General features: G+C 34.8%; 1 long non-coding RNA gene across 1 annotated transcript; it reads right to left on the reverse strand.

The window, feature by feature from the left end:
* LOC127471079 (uncharacterized) lies at positions 1 to 11,311 on the reverse strand. The gene is made up of 4 exons (XR_007904547.1): positions 11,158 to 11,311; positions 8,033 to 8,107; positions 2,432 to 2,552; positions 1 to 734 (listed from the first exon to the last, which is right to left on the reverse strand). It is a non-coding gene; the product is annotated as an uncharacterized LOC127471079 (long non-coding RNA).
* Positions 11,312 to 14,120: the final 2,809 nt, after the last annotated feature.

A 14,120-nucleotide genomic window follows, 5' to 3' on the forward strand; every position in this document is an offset into this window, starting at 1 on the left:
TTGATGTGCTGAAAATGTGTTCCATGCCTGAGAAGCCTCTTGTAACTCATAAGACCATTTTAAACTGCCTGCAGTCACTGGTGTGTTTTCATAAAGTGTATCACATCCATTCTTTAACTTAAACAAACAGAAATATTTATGGTGATAGTCCCAGTTTTACCATTGTACAAGCAGCACATAAAATCCCAAATCCACTCTCAGTGACTAAAGAGGTATCAGCTTCAGATTCACAATCTCTGTCTCTAGGCAAATACCCAAGGGCTTCCTGGGTGACAGAGGAGTCTCAGGTGCTTCATAGAGGTGCTTTCATTTGCCCCTCTGTGAAACATCCATCTGTTTAGGAAGAACGAGGCTTATGCTGGCTGAAGGCAAGTCCAGTTATTGTTAAAGAATTCCACTGGCTTTTCTGACAGGCAACACTTCTGAAGCCTGGAGAACTGCAGGGTGTTCTTTTGGCAAAACTTCAGCAATAAACATGGATGACACTAAGCAGTGGGCTGCAAACACAAATGAAGACTGTTTTATAGTCATGACTCTCATGAAGAGGAGAGATTTATCAGATCTCATGTAGTTTGTCACCATGCAGATTTGGACCCTTATTTTAAGAGCATTGTGAAATCTAATTTCTGCTGTAAATGCCAAGACAACCAATTGCTCTTTCTTTATATTTTTCTTAAAGAAGACAAATTTCTTCACACTTTGTGCAGAAATTTTACTCCTCTTCCACATAATCCCTACAGAAATCAGAGAAATCAGGAGGAAAAAAAAATCAATGAGAAGGATACTTAGAACAGATTATAAAAATGAAAAAGCATCCTCTGAGAACTTTATGAGCACGTTTCCATATTTGTCATGCATGTCAAAGTATACCTTTAACTGCTTATATAAGGATGTGCAGATCTGAGCTTTTAGAGACAGGAAATAGAACCAAAATGTCACTGGCTACATCAGCTTTCTTGTACATCTATGCAATCTCTACTGTAATTATTTTCCACTGGAATTCTAAAGAACTGGATATGGCCTGTTAAATTTTTGTCTAAAGTTTAAGTGGTTTGCTTTCACTGAATTTCATCAGAAGGTAATTTGGTTGTGAAGAAAAAAAAAAAGAATTCTAAGCATCTGCATGCTCATTTTAAACTGGAAGTTTAACATAATTTGAATTTCAATGAAATAAGATGAGAAAGTGTTCAGATTTCAAGTATTTTTAAATTTCTCATGAACGTTTCAGCAGCCTCCAGAACTTGTGTTTCGGTTCACAAGAGCATCTGCTTTTTAAAAATCTGCCAGTTTCCTGCTACTATTGCTATACTGTCAAGTTCCTTTTTATAGTATCTCCTTCTTCAAATCCTAGTGCAGGGAGAAGAGATCTTTCATAATCCTGAATGTCTCATTTCCACACAGGCAATAGATATCATTACAAACTTGATCTGTAAAGAGAGAATTTAAAAATATTTTCCTTCCAAAGTCTGCATTTTTGCCAGAAGGATTGGCAAAATATAAATACTCTGAATGGTACAGTAAATCTCAGGATGAACTAAATCATTAAATTCCAATGAAATCTGCTTGTAATCAAGCTAGAAATACTTTGAAAAACTGCTTGTCTCATGGTTTTTCAATAATTCTAATTTTGGTTTTGTTTCAAAGCCAGAAGTGCCAAACCTGACAATACATGAAAATGAGCAGTGTTCCAAAAGCCATGGTAGCATTTTGAGAAGATCAGCAAAAATCCCCTGCAGGTTTATTTTGACTTCTGTTCAGCTTTCTCCTAAGTCATTTAACTAATTTCAGTATGTGTGGAAATATATTTCCTTACTTTCTAATTACTTTAGAAACAGAGTTATTACTTTAGAAACAGAGAACATACTAAATTTCATCTCTTATACCTTAGTAATTGCAGGCTTGAAAATTAAGACACTGTTCTAAGCACCTTAATGTTTCTTTCAAGGAGAAAAATTTTTAATTTCTATCACCAAGGTGTGAAAATCAACAGAAAAAAAATGTTGTTCTTTCTGTTATTGTACAATAGGTACACAAGTATGTGTACTACTAAAAACACAGCACAGAAGAAAACAAAGAAGTCCTTGGGACTAAGCTCCTATGAAAATATAGCATGTGTCTAATGGTAAGAGAGAAATCAGTAGGTAATACCCAGAAAACAGGCAAAGAAAATTACTATGTTTCTGAAACTGCATATAAAATTGTAAAGAATGTATAAAATAATGGAAGATGCCTAAATAAGTACTTAAAACTTATGTCAAACTGCAATAGAAATAAAATATTTCTCTCTAGGCAAAAAAATTGATAATGAATGATACCAATTATTAAGCTATATTAGATTAATGACTTTAATAAATAATATATTTTAGGTAAATTAATAATTTTAAAAATAATGATTAAAATTAATAAAAGAAGGGAGATTTTCACTACTTACTGTCTGTGATTTTTAAACATCTCCTTGTAGCAGGTAATTTCCTCATCAAATATCGTCAGAACAGAAAACTTGGGATAAAGTTAGAACTGGTGGCAAACTTTTCCAGTAGATTACTAAATATCTACAAATTTGCAGAAAATTTATTGAACAATAAATAAAGAATGGCAATTTTATTCTAAAACATTTTATTCTAAACCCTGCATTTTTCCCAGAAGTTATTCTGTTAAAATAGCAGAATAATCTGCTAATTAGTTGCTTCTGTTGTTGGTTTTGGCTTGGAAATAAACTAGGAATTGCATTAAGAAATGTACATAGAATCCTGGTTTACAGTTACCTTTATTGCCTCTGCATATGCAAGATTACCATTTTGTGTGAATAGTAATGGCATTGAGGAAGAGATTATTAAGAACTGCATGATGGCAACTAACTAGTTTAATAAAGCTATGAAAAATCAAATATAGAAAAACAAAAATAATGGAAAAATCTAGGTAGCTTCAGAATGAATAGAAACAAAATTATCACAAAAGAAGATTTACCTTTATATATGTATAAAAATGGATATGGAAATGTTATATTTCTATAATTAATTATTAGAATAAAATTTATCTTTGTTCTATTTGAAAGTGGTTCTGAAAGACAGTTAAGAATGGTGGCTGGAACAGCGATGTGAAAGACCCATATCTTCTGCTACTGGAAATCAGACCAGACAACCAACCCAAAAATACTTTTTAAGAAGGTATGAAGTACTTGGGGGAGGATGGCAAAACCCTCTAACTTGCATTTAACCATTTCCAAAGCACAGGACACTGAAATAGCAATCATTAAATATTAGAAAGCACTCTGAAGTATAATTGTAAGACAGTACTGCAGCCTTGCAAGCTGCATTAGCCAGGAATGGATGCTTCTTTAGATATTATCCCCTGTACCTCTTAAGCCATAACAATGGGTTAAAAAGCCAATACACAGTGGTACAAAGCTCCAAGGAAACCATTCTAGCAGAATACAGGAAAACAGCTGTCCTAAAGCACAGGACAGACATCTGTCATAGTTTCTCCACATACCCAAATAATTTCAGAGGTCCTGATGGACTGAGAGAAGAAAAATTCTTTTTCTTCTGATCTGGTGGTACCTTTCAGTTAACAACACTTGGAAAAATATGTGATAGGAGGTATTCCTAGAAATTCTTAACTGTTGTGAACTGTCGTGAATTCTTAACTGTTAAATCTGTCTCAGTTTGTTCATATCCAAAATAAGTCTTCTAACTACCACAGACTCATGGAATGGCCTGGGTTGGAAGGGGCCTTATGGATCATCTAGTTCCAAGCCCTTGCCATGGGCAGGGACACCTTATGTAAATGTAGTTATAATTATTCCCATGATACTGTGGGAAATGGCACTGAAGCTACCACTTCTTCAGCTGTCTACTCTGCAAAAGGCAAATTGCAGATGTCTTGTGGACAAATTCAAGAGATACAACCAAAAAGTTCATAGTGTGATTTTATATAATTTTTCCCAATGACACATTTGCTGTATTTGAATATGTACTACCAGCAGCAGTCTCAGTTTCTGGCAGTTTGTGGTTAAATATCCCATAAAAGCTAACTCACTTCTATTCTGAACTCACTACACTCATGCTGACAGCCCAAATTACAGTGTTTTATTATATTGCATCTTTACTGTGTATTTTATTTATCTCTGTTGTACCTTCTAGTACTTGGCATCTATTCAAAACCTTTACCTGTGTTCTCCTGCTGTTCTGGGTTTTTTTGTAGTTTCTTTTACTTTGTATTCAGAGCATTATCTTTTACTTTCACGTGCAACTTCATTAGTTTAGAAAGCTTATGCAATCTCTCAATGACATCAAATTGTTCATCTGAATTGCTACACAGCTGCAACGATAGCCTGTGTATTAAATCACCAATTATGACCAACTGTAAAATCCTGTTCATAAATATGCTCTTTAAGGCATAAAGCCACTTTAATTTAGCAGTTAAATTTTTAAATAAAATGTCACAGTAAACATGTATGTTACCTATAAGCAATTCATAATTCAACTGGTTTGCATACTGTCCATTTACTGTTTGTTAGAACTTCATGTCTTGATTTTTTATGTCTCTTCACTGGTTCTGATAATAAAGCATCCATAAAAATTGGAACTTTTCATGGGGCATCTAAATTTAATCCCTGCTGAAACAGCTACATCGACTTGTTTCTGAATTTCTTTGAAAGATGATTTTTTCCTAGATCTAAAAAAGCTTTAAAATGACTTCATTTGGCAATACAATCTATTGTGTAGCTCTACAGAGTAAAGTACAGTCTTCTAATTTGTTTTTAATTAACTTTGGTTTTCCTCTGGAGTCTGAAATTGTGGCCCAGTCTTACAATAGGCATAAAATAACATGCTTCTATTCAACAGTTGCATGGATATGAACAGTCAGTGAACTTTGTTTGGTGACATTTAACTTTATCATTCTTCATATCCATTGCAAAATCTTGTCTTTTTTTAATGTTTCCAAGATATTTTTATCAACAACTCTCTATTTATTGGTTTGTTTCTCTGGAAGACCATTTCTAAGTAGTAGCTTTTGAGGAGAGAGGTTTTCTCCATTTTTCTTTGGCAGACATTTTATAAGGGTCATAAGCATCTTGTAAAACTAAAAGGAATGTAGGTAATGGCCCTCTATTACTTCTGAAACTTTCTAACACAGGTTTGAAATCTTAGTGAATTAGAGAGAACTCAAATCTACAACATTTATGTCAGGGAAAGTCCTATGTTTTACTGTAATACTTTTTATGGGACTAGTGAGTTATTTTGCTGAACATATCTGCTTAATAAAAAAAATCCATGCTGTGAAGAGTTAACTTCTCCCTGCACCAACTACTTTCATCAGCATCACCCTTCTTCAGCAGAGAGACTACATGCTTCCCATGTTCCTCAGCCAGTCATATCCTATCAACTGTCTGCTTTCTTCCTCTGCCATAGTACAGTGTCCACTTTTTCCCATGTTTTCTGTTTTTCTCGCACAGTTCTTCCTTTGTTCTGTCTCTTCTCCATTACACATGATATGTTTGTATGATAATACAAACTCCTTCTCCTAACTCTTGATTTTATTTTTGTATGTTGTACTTGTTGGGATGCATTTGTACAGCACTGAAAGTAAACCCAAGTTGTTCCTCACAGCAATTATACCTGATGGCTTTCTTTCCGTTTTCCCTCAGCTTCTCAAGAAATTGTGTTTGCTGAAGCCCTGCAAATTCTCCTTTAGTCCTGCATAACTCAGTGTTTTCAACCATCTCTTTTCCACCCTTCTTCTCTTTTCCATCATGTTTTTCATTTTGCTAGATATTTGGCTCATTTACTCATATATTATCTACTCTGATACTTTATATTTACCACCACTATTTTGATTGCTATTTTCATTGAAATTCACTGAGTTTACATGAGATCAAAGTACAGAACTCCCACTGATTTTAGTAACTCCCATTGACTTAAATGTGAGTTCTGTGGCTAACTTCCTGCCAACTCAGAAAATACAGGGTCTAGTGAGAATAATCTGAGTTTAGAATCACTTATTTAGAAAAATAATCTTTTAAAAGCTTTTTCTGGTTCCACGGTCTTGCATTATTATGACTTTTAATAGCTGAGGGACCATTTTCACAGAAATTAGAGTATTTGAGGTCTGCATGTCCAAATTCAGAACAAATTAGGAAAGATTAGTTATTTTCCCCTGAGTTTTGTCCCTGAATTTTGCCCTTGCTTTTATCAATGCAACCTAAGGTGGTGTTCTCTCATCTTTTGCAGATGAACACACAACTTGAACAATGAATGAGTCTATGAACAAAAATATGCAAATCTTGTTCTTTGTTTCAGTATTTGGACATATCAACTTCTATTTCCTAAATTCTCTCTTCTAACTCAAGCTACTAATGATGCTAAGACAATTATCTAACTCTACCAGACTGCCTATTGCTCATCCAGCAGAAACCCCTACTTTTACTAGAATGTCATATTATTTATCTAATTTTTCATATATAATTTCTTTTTTCTTTTACAGTGTTTCTGTGTCTTAAGCAGTAGCCAGGTGTCTACAGATATAAGACAAGGAAGCTTTGTCTGAAAAAGTAATGTATTCTTCTAGACTATCTGATATAACTAAGAAGAACAGCTGAGCTTTTAGTCTTATAACACCTTCATCTATAACTTAAACTTTTGTTCTTTGCAGCAAGACTAAAATCTGCTGTTATTCTTTGGTAATCTAAAGAATATGTCCTTTTTTAACTCCTTCTTCATGTATCTATAAAGGCAGTTTCTCTAAACCTGGAAATTTGTGTACCCATTTTTCATTTCAGACATCAAGCCAATTCTCACATATCTACAATTTGTAGTACAATTGAAGACAACAGGCTTTCATTATTTGTCATATTTGCTTTTAAAGTAAGTCCAGCAGTTTACAAAATACAAAACCAAACATTAGAAATACCTACCCTACATCAGAATGTGTAAGTCTTTATTAAAGGCCAGACTGTGATTATCCTTTCTGTAATTTCAAGGGAAAAAATAATGGAAGGATTTTATATTAGAATTTACTGGCAGCCAACTGCTGCTGTGGTCCTGAACACTTCCAGTGAAGATTAAGGTGTTAGCAGAGTCCTGAGTCACCTTCTCAGACCAGTAAGGAAGCTGGCCATGGAGAAGAGAATTAAGATTCCAGAAAAGGCCAGGGTACTTTAAAGCAAAAAACTTTTTGCAGCCCGTATTTCAGAGAGGTAATACATGCGGTATCACTTAGTGTGCGCAAACAACAGGACTACACTCACTGTCTACTGCTGCTTCTTTGTCAAATAATCTATGATTGGAGTCAGGGTCACCGTATGTCCCTGCATATAAAGTGACTTGCAGCCACAATGGCTGGTATGATATACATCTGGTCTTCAAAATACTGCAAGGCTGTATTGTAAACATATTTTCAGTTATTAATGCTAATGACTCGATTTTAGTTTGGGCTAATTTGTCCATATTTTTCAGATTTTCTTTCCCTACTTCTTTACTGAGGAGACATCCCTTCCAGGTGGAAGAAAGCTTTATATAAAAGTTGATAGCATTTATCCAGCCATAAAAGTCTTGGGCATTTAAAAAAGAATATTTGCTAAAATTAGTGATTTCCCAACATTTTCTATTTAATTACAAGAAGGCAAAAGCTACGCATGAACTAAATATAAATAAATTTTTTTAAATTAAGCTCTACAATGCAAAAAATAGGAAAAAAAAAAGAATTAATCCTCCAAACCTGTAGCTGTGGAAAACAGGCTAGCCGCAGCATAATTTATTTTAATTCAGCCACCTTTATTTACACTATATCAAATTTTACCTCTGAGTCCTGAAAATTGCTCAAAGCAGCTAAATTTTCATTGTAGGTTCTCCTGGAGCATTTTTCAGGATCACCTCATCAGGTGTCCTACCAACATGAATTACACTAGTTCAAAGTACAATTCTAATACAAATTAATCACAGCATGTACTCAAATATTTATCAAAATGTTTCTCAACCTAGTAATTTCAGACTATAGAATTTTGAGATATGAAATAGATTAAATATTTTACCTTAGAAGCAGATTCCAGTCCTTTTGACTCTTGAAAGGCAGGATTTAATGTTGTTACTAAGTGGTGACCATTCATCTGCCAAGTGAATTTCATATAATGAGAGAGCTTTCTGCATTACAAATGTATGGAAAGTTCTATCTCAGAATTCAATTACAAGTATCAATACTTGCTATTCAGAGCAACAGCTCCAAAATAAAGCTCTTTAATTTCAGATTATAATTGAAAATGTAACCAAATTATTGTATATTCTGTTGCTTTTGACACCACTGACAAATACAGGAACTAATCCTGTACTTGCTACTCACATTATCACTAATGCAAGTAATCCCATTCAAATTAAGAACGTGTAAACAAAGATTATTCATGTAAGTAAAAATTACAAGATAGGGTGGATAAATCCCCTGAAATTGAATGACACAATCCATTTATTTAGTTTCTTTCTATAAGGTATGTGGTTTCACATGCCCAGTTGAAGCTAAAAGTACAAGTGAGAATACAAAAGCCTAAATAACAGATACTGCACAAAGTGCAGTCAGCAGTGCAGATACCAGCTGTTGAGCTTATGAAAAAAGCAGCTCCCAGGATCTTCCTGCATTCCTCAGTTCATATTCTCCCACATGCTCATAATCTAGGAGGCTCCTGACTCAAGCAGAGGGTCAACCTTATAAGCTACTACTTAAGCAGGTACAGCCTACTGCCATGACAGTCCTAATAGAGGAAATGTGACAGAAACAAACACTGGCAGGATTATACTTAGAATTTTTTCCTCTATTTTCCTGCCTCAGTTTTAGATCTTCAGACCACCACTACTCAGTTACAGTACAGATGACTTAGCAAGAAATGGGATTCTAATCAAGATAACAACATCAAAGGAGCACTTGAGTAAGAAAAAGTTTTAAAAGTCATCACCATTCTCATTAAAAAGGGCTGAATAAAAATGTTACGGATAAAACCGGTTGGATTTAGACTACAGTTGTCCAAGCTGCCTGATACCTTCAAATATTAAAATCTTCTCATACACAGCTCCACAGCCAGTAATGGACCATTCTAACCACACTTCTGCCACCTAGCCAGGAATAAAATGAGCACATCTGAGCTGGTGAAAAGAGGATTACACTTCCCAGTGAGCTTTTCATGATTTCGAGTCACCCTGAGCCATCAGTTATGCTTCAATCTGCCTCTGTTGCAGCTGGACTTCTTGCCAGCCCTTACTAACAGTCCAGTGCTATGCAAAATTGTCAGTCCTTCAAATGGCAAGGTAAAGGCAATTAGTTTGTAAGGTTAAAAGCAGAGTTTTGTGGAGGGACATCCTATTTTTATACAATTTCTTTAATAAGCAAGCCATATCTAGATTGAGCATGTCTTCCGTGCAAGAGTAATAATCACATTTCACCAAAAATTGAATAAGTCTATTGTGTAAATGAAGGACTCCCTAAGCACACATTAACAGGAGAGACCATAGCAATCTATCATCTCAACGATCCCTGAACAACACGATCTGTAAGTAATTTTGATAGAACAGATTGTGACGGCTTCCTAGGAATTACTGCAAGTTGCATAGGCAAAAATCTACAGAATAAAAGGAATTGGAATAGGATGTAGGTTGTTCTGTCAATTCACATATGATCAAGTATTGTAAGTGGCCTTGCTAAAATGAGTACTTTTTTCACTAGAATAAAAAGACATAGTGAAAGTACAGGAGTGCCTAAAGTCTCACATATGAGCTAACCATACTGAGAAAATCAAATTAAGATTTTGTTGCTAAGAGAAAATAGAAATAAATAAAAAAGATTTCTTTTCATCTTTCAGAAAAAGCAAAAATAAGCACTGTATTTCTTATCATATATAAAACCAGTATGCATATATGTACGTTAGCTTGACTGACCCCCCCGTCAGCTTACCAGTCCTGCAAGTTAACTGTGTCAGAATGCAAGTCTTGATCTATTTTTTACAAGGAGATGTTATTAATGCATGACAGAGTCTGGTATAGGCGGAAGTAAGTGTGCTGGTATTATTTGGGTTATAAATCTTTTACCCTCACCTCCTTCATTCATCTTTGTATATCATCTTATACAGCGATAGTCACAAGAAATTTGGCAAGTAGGGCAATGCTAGAAAAAAAAAATTTGTTCCCCAAATTTCTTTGGGGAACAATTCTGGTTTTCTCCATTTTACGGAAGTCTCAAACAAGAGACATGCAATTAAATACTTCAAATACAGGGAGAGCAGATAGCAAAATACGACCCTCTCCTCTCAACTTCTCTGCAGAAGAACTAAGTTGCTGTCTGCAAATGAGTAGAATTTATCCGTCAGCCCATAGCTATGAATAGTCAGAAAAAAAATAATTTAGAATAGTTCAGAAATCCTTCTCCATTTTAGTTTAGCCTTCATGTCAACACTTCTTTTACTACTACTGACATTAGTGTATCTTGTCAATAGAGAGGTGTTTACATTTTGACAATTTTGCATGGATAAAAAGAAACAACAGAAAGTTATAAAAGACAAGCTGAAAGGAACAAATGTTAGCATGTCAATTCCCAAATGCCATTTTTTTTTTGCTTACAATGTGCTGCCTAGATTTTAGCACCTTGATATTAAATAAATACTTCATTTATGTTCCCTCTCCCTTGCTCAGAGACTACTCCGTGTGTAATGAACAAAGGCAATTCAGAGTGATATAGATCATTTCATCAGTACCTCATTGCACTTCACAAAAGCTAATAATGGACCTTTCTCTCCCTCCTGTAAAGTTCAGTGGGGGCAGAGGTGTCTCGGTTTTCAGCACTGTTGTGAGAGGTCGGAATATGTTTCACAACTGTAACACATTACAGGAGACTTAGCACATGAGAAGCCAAACCAGCAAATCCCAAAACACCTTGATAATGACTGATTTACCTAAATTGTAACACCTCTTTTCCACATTTTTCTGAAACTTTAATGTCTACCAGTGTAATTATTCAGTAACTTCAAACAACTTTTGTGAGTAAAGCACACTAAAAATGAAGAAAGGCATATAACTTAGAAAAATGTGATGAAAATAATAAAACAACACCCTACATTGCATATAACAGTTGCTTCTACAGAAAGAGCTCTATGGAAATGTTACAGCATTTGTATTTACTAACCTGTTGTAATCCACTGGGCTGTTTACTTTTCTGTGTTTGCCTTCCAACACCAATGAAACTCTTCTCTCATCACTGAATTTCTTCACTGAACACTTTTCCTCTCTGACTCCCAAGTGCTGTTTTCTCCAGTTGAGATGAGTAGCTGGTGCGAAAAGCTTTAGGGAACAGCAGAAGAGTTTGAGACATCAAAGGTTCTTCTATCCTCTTTCACAAATAAAATGTTTAATTTTGGCTACTTCAGCAGAAGTGTCTTCAGTCACTGTCAGCGTCTCCATTCATGTCTCTCTAACACTGGAAAATAAGTGTGTGTGCTAACAGCTGCAGATTGAGACAACCAAAAAATAACTACCCACTTAGTAAACAGTTTAGGCTGGCTACAACATTTTCACTTTAGTAAATGCTATTTGTAAAATAGCATTAATGGTGGCAACCTACTCCTTGTACCTTCTATCATATAAAAACTAGAGCACTCAGTCAGGAATTTGCAGGTATTTGAAGTCACACATCTATCCCCCATTTGCCTTCTTCAGAGAGTGCCTTTTCTGAAAACTTTCCCCCCCACTCTCTCTGAGATTTCAGGTGGGAAATTTCAAGAATTCATTTGTCATTTACTTCCTTTTTTTCCATTAAGATATCAAAACTCAGAGCTCACTTTTGTAATTCAAGAAGTCCCCAACACATTTACAAAATGTAAATCTTCCTGTAATAAATGCAAAAAGGTAAATGCTACAGAATGCAAACCTGATAATGTAGTGACTTTATCCTGATGAAGAGAGGATCATTTGGCACTAGGTAGCAAACTCAGTGCAGACACAAAAGTGAGACCACAGCACTTAGGGTCAGATTCAAGAATTTAAGTCTTCACTGAAACACCTTCACTGAAAATCCAACTGTATCTAATTTCAAGATGCAAGTTCTTCTGTTCTCTGCTTCAGGGCAATTAAATGCAATTCAGCTTTGATCCAAACCGCCCATATTGTCACAGCATATATAAGCTCAGGAAAAGGAAGGACTAAAACAGCTGTGAAGCTTTCGTGCTGAAGCATTCTGTCCAGCTCAGAAGAACCTGTGGCTGTTGACATCACTCTAGGCAGGGAGAGATAGCTTGACTCACATACTTATAGTTAAATGTTCTTCTTTCCTGGTAACTTTGAAATCTGTTTCACTGTACTAAAGCTATGTTTTTGAAAACAGACTGTAGCAACAATATGATAATGTGATAATTTTGAGTAATCAAATTTCAACTACTGCAAACAAGTTGTTTTCAAAAGTAGAGTCCTCCTCCCCAAAAACTGCTAATTACAGCCAAAACTTTCTGGCTTTCCTTGTCTCAACTGAATATACATATTGTTTTTCTGACAATTAATGCAGCACGGGCTACACTATGTTCCTAGTCCACTTCTTTTAAAAAAATGTAAGACATAAAATTGTATTTAACTGTGTATAGACATAAATATTACAGTGGTTACACCATTATATTTCAGAAATTTCATTAAACAGAAAATGCCAGTGTAGAAGCAAAGTCCCACTGGGTAAGAGCTGCCCCCTTTTCTAGGGTTCCAAGGAATTGTTGCCTTTTAAATACAAAACACGTTCTTAAAACTTCTTAATGTATACACTTCACTGGACATTTTTGGTTCCTCTTTCAAGGTCTATTTTGAATGTTTCTGCATAAGCTCATTTCAATTTCTGAAAATACATATAATTATACCCGTAAGTTTGAAATCTTGCACTTCTCTATTTCCAAATAAGATTCCAGTTAATCATATAGCTGTGCAATATCAGCCTATGATAGTGATGATGCCCCTGAAAAAAAAAAAGAGTAACAATTGTTTTGCTCTACAATGCTTGATGTATAATAATCCGTGAATTAATACCCATTTTGTTCTAGAAGTGCATGAAATACAGAAAAACATATAAGTCTTGACAGACAAACTTACCAGAGATGCATGTGCATTACTATAATATTCAGGGCACATACTTAGTGGTATCACAGTGATCTGTAGTAGAGTAAGTCGAACAAATGAAACAAATTTCTAGAGCAGGAAAGGAGGCAGATGTAGCAGCTTTTGCGGTTTTGAGGAGGATGTCTTGTGTAAAAATATCCCATGGATTGGCATCAATCTGCAGGTATTTTTCTATCCTTCTGAAGATTTTTATATTTTTTTTTTCCAAATAAATTAAAAATGCCATACCAAAAAATAAGCTGAAAACCAAACTAACCAACCAAACAAAAAACCAAAACCACAAAAAAACCCAAAGAAGAAACCTTTTTAAGAAAACAAACCAAACCAACCAACCAACCAACCAAACAAAACCAAACCAGAATGAATACTTAATATCAGATGTTCTGATTTTTTTTCATTTTGCTTTAGTTTTTTTCCAGACAAACATTTTTGCCAATGTTAAGCAGAAGTTAGGAAAGGTTTGAATTTCTCAAAGATTTTTTTTTTTAATGATAAGTACACAATGAACAGTAAAAAACATCATCCTACTCTTAGAGCTATCTTTTCCTCAACATCATGCAAGATGTAGTAAATATTTACATCCTCATGCTTCACTCTACTCCCCTGTATAATGATATGCTGCCATACCTACACTGTCTTTATCTAAAGTCTGATTCATTAATGATTGTAAGGAACACTGAGAAGCTCACTTAAAAGCATAATATCAGAAACAGCTTTTGCAAGGAGCATCATAAATGAAGTGTCATTATAATAAAATTCAAGTTTTCTATAAGAAAGGATACTATTACATCCATATGCATTTCTTACAGACTAGAAAGAATTATATTGAAAGGTTTTAACCAATAAAAATGTACTGCTATCCACATTTAAGTACAAAAGAGATCATTCAGTAATGATTCTATTATTAACATCACATATTTGTGAATGGGAAGCCAAGTACAAGAACAGGCTTAAGCTGATCCTTACCAGACACCAGGCACCTGAGGGTTAAAATCT

The sequence above is a fragment of the Manacus candei genome, unplaced genomic scaffold (assembly GCF_025592945.1).
Source record: "Manacus candei isolate 608988 ecotype Guabito, Panama unplaced genomic scaffold, ASM2559294v1 h1tg000023l, whole genome shotgun sequence".
Taxonomy (NCBI): domain Eukaryota; kingdom Metazoa; phylum Chordata; class Aves; order Passeriformes; family Pipridae; genus Manacus; species Manacus candei.